We start from the raw sequence: 3,965 nt of genomic DNA, 5'->3' as shown, positions 1-3,965 counted from the left end.
CAATTTGGGCCCAAGATTATTTTCTTTTATGGCTTGAAATACCTCACTACAAGCTCTCTTTAATTTGATTTCATGTTGAGAAATCTGCTGGGATTATGATGGGCTTTCCTGTATTGGTGATCTTTTTCTTCTCTCTAGAGGCTTTTAATATTTTGTTCTTGTGCTGAATTTTTGAAACCTTGGTTATTGTATACATTGGTGCAGATTTTGTTTGGTCCTGGGTATCTGGAGTTCTATATGTTTTGTCAATTTGTATGTAAAATTCTTTATCCATGTTTGGGAAGTTTTCCACCATTATTTCTGTGAAGAGGTTTTCAATAGCTTTAGTGCTGTCTCCAACTTTCTGACTGACTCCAATCAATCTTATGTTGTTCTTTTTTGCTTCATCTTGTAGCTGTTGTATTGATTTTTTATGACATCTTGCTATTTTTAAGATATCTTTCTTTTCCTGATCACTAGATATGACATTTTATCCTCATTTTTATTCAGTTTGTTGCATATACTTTCAATGGATTTTTTAATCTCCAAGATTTCTGTATGGATCAGTTTTATGGATTCCATTTCTTTTTTATGTTGAACGTGCACAGATTCCATTGTTTTTCTGTGTTTGTCTTTTTTGTGTGTCTGCTTTAATGTCTTTCATTTTGATCATCATTTATTTTTGGACCTTAGAGATTATTTTTTCTGTAGCCTCTTCCATTTGTTTTTTTCACTTCTGCTGCTATCATTTCAGAACATTCCAGTGGTGGGCTTCTCATTTCTTCTATCGCTTTGTGTACTGTGTGGGCTGGGCATTTGGGGTTGTACTTTTCTATGTTGTCTTGTCATTTTTCTTTTTTTGTATAAAACTGCATCTTATTTTCTATTTTTAATTTTATTTTGTTTTCTGTGTTGATGCTTGTAGATTTCTTATGTTAGATAAGTTTTATACCTGGTATCAAGGTTTCCTTAGTAAATGTGTGTTCCTCAAGATGTCTTCTAGATGCAGGTAGTTCTTGGCCTTTCAGTCTACCCAAAGAACCTAACTTACCAATATATTAAGTGTGTGAAGTTGTTATTGAACTCAGGGCCTATTTCTTTGTTACTGGACTATGATGATAGTTATGACTTCTTACTTTAGCAGCATCGTCATACAGGGGTGAAAAACTGGTTATAACAGGTATGAATCTTCATTAAAGTATTACAGTTAGCAATAATATTAGATTCAAGTATAGTCTTCCTACTGACAAACTGTGATAACTATTAGCCTGACACCTTTAACCATAGAAGCAATTTCTACAACTCTACAATATAATCTAACTTGTACCAGGAACTTGTGTGCAATGATTTTCTACTTATTGGAGTGATTTTACCCTGTTGTATGGTAGGGAGTTAAGAGAGGTAGGAGGTAGGATGGAGAGATGAATGGGGTTAAGTATAGTAGGAATAAGACTGGAAGGTAAAGGGTGATCATTCAAATTTTGGGTAATTGTAGGATAGAAGAGGGAATTGTTGGAGGAGAAAATAATTGTAGGACAGGAGAGAAATCATCGGAGGAGAAAACCTATGAGTACTGACATGAAACTTAAGGAGAAATATCATAAAATCAAATGAGGTAGTTGACAAAAGGGAGGAAGAGGAAGAATGGAAGTAAATCAAAAGAAAGGTCAGAGATATACGTCATGAAAGAAAAGAAGAAAAAAGACACAGAAAACAAAAATAATCGCACACAGTAAAAACAAACTAGCAGACAAATATATAAGAAAAAAAGAAAACTAGAGCAAAATAGAACATGGAAAACAAAATAACAACAAGACGTAGGAGGCAACCCTACCCACTCACTTCTATTCTGAGTGTATTCATGCCCAAACACTATGTTCTCTCACCTAACTTACTAAATGTTGGTTCATATTGTTATTGCTGCTTCAGACTCTGCCAGGCCACTCATCCCACCTTCCCAGTGTGTGCACTCAGCTGGGGCCCTACGGTGTCACTGGCACCCTCTCTGACCACTGGAAGGAAGGAGGAATCACACACAGTATCTCCAGCCTGCTAGAGTCCTCCATGTGGAGGGAGGAATTACCTGTTATTTCACAGGCTTGTCTGGGCCCCCTGTATGAATTATGTTGATTCTTGTTTACCTTCATTCAATCATCTTCATATGAGTCCCTTTTTTTCTGTTGTTTTGCTTTTGCCCCAGGTTTTTTCAAAACTTTTTTTTAGCTGATGTTCATGAAGAGAATGAATAAATTGTGCTATTAATGAAAAGAAATTCTATTCAAGAAAGTACACTTTGTTAGAGTTGTGTCATATTATCCTTTGGCTCTTGTGCTGCAAAAGTAGAATCAAGTCCAAATAATGCTTTTTAATTGTATCCTCTAGTGTTATAGATGTAGGACAGTACTGTATCATGCCTCTGTGAATATAAAATATCTTGTACTTGCTTTACTTACTATATGTTGTAGTGACTGTGCTTTACTATAGCTGTTATTAATGGTATTACTCTAGAATGTTTTCTTTACAGATGATGATTAAGAAGCTAATAAAAAATGATGTACTAGCAATGGAAACAGAACTCTGCTGTTTTCTAGGTATTTTTTTTTTAAATTGAGTTCACTGGATGTTTCTATAATTTTGTTCAGATGGCTGCAAAATCTGTAAAAGCCATTGCTGCTATTGATACTTAACATAACATACTGCTATCATTAATATATATATAAGATCTGATTTTTGGAAACATTAAATGTGCTGTCAGCTTTGGAAAAATTTATCCCAGTTTACTAAGCTGAGTTGACATTGTACAGAAAGTAACAGACATACTAGTCTAGAAACATTAATTTTTCCCCATTTGTACAGGAGAATGCACTAATTGAATACATAAGATCTTAATTACATGAGCTTGACTACAGAAAATAATAAAGTATTCTCTTAAAAAAAAAACCCTCCAAATTTCACTAAAGCTGATCCATGGAATATGGATGGGGCAAATCAAAAGCCACATGGCCAAATTATTTGAAAAGATAATACAGCAAAGTTTTTAAAAGATGAACAAGGTGCTTGGTGAATTGAGGAAAGATATAATTAATGAGATAATAATCCTAATAAATAAAATGATCAGTGAGTCTATAGAATATACTAATAAAAAGCTAGCTGAGCCAAACAAAGTAGTGCAAAGCATTAATATTCAGCATAAAAAAGAATGAAAGAATTGGAGTCCACAAAAAGGTACCAAACAAAAATTTAGGAGATTTCAAATTCTACTGACTGTTTAGGCATAGGACTAGCGAATGTGAAGTCAGAGTATCAGATTTAGAACTGTTGTCTGTGGCCAATTATTGAGAGATATCTTAAAAATAAAAAATATTAAAAATGGATTCCACTTCCACTAGGTATTTCATATAAGACTAATCCAAGATTAATTGAAATTAATAAATAACAGAAGATAGCACAAATGGCATAAACAACCTGCTAAGATAAATAATAGCAGAAAACTTTCCAAATATGGGAAAAGAATTCAATATGCAGATTACTGAAGCATACCTAACCCCACAAAGCCACCATCAGAGATGAACCTATGCCATATCATAGCAAGAATTCCAGAAATTTGACATAAAGACAGAATCTTAAAAGCAATTAGAGAAATAAAGTGAATCCCTCTCAAAGGAAAACCCCCAAGAATTACGGCAGATTTCTCAAGAAAAATCTTAAAGGCTAGGAGGACTTGGAGTGAAGTGTTTCATTCCCTAAAAGAAGCCAACTCCCAAGACTGACATGTTGTGCAAAACTATTTTTCAAAATTAATGAAAAACTAAAGGGGCTGGTGAGATGGCTCAGTGGTGTAAAGCACCTACTTAGAACAAGCTTAGCAAAGCACAGGACAGGGGCCATGGTTCAATCCCCCAGCACCACATGCCAGCCAGCCCCGCCCCCTGGTGGGCTGAGCTGGCCACACACACACACACACACACACACACACAATAAATAAA

This window comes from Octodon degus, unplaced genomic scaffold (genome assembly GCF_000260255.1).
Source record: "Octodon degus isolate 3935 unplaced genomic scaffold, OctDeg1.0 scaffold00355, whole genome shotgun sequence".
Lineage (NCBI taxonomy): Eukaryota > Metazoa > Chordata > Mammalia > Rodentia > Octodontidae > Octodon > Octodon degus.
This window is presented reverse-complemented; position numbering follows the sequence as displayed.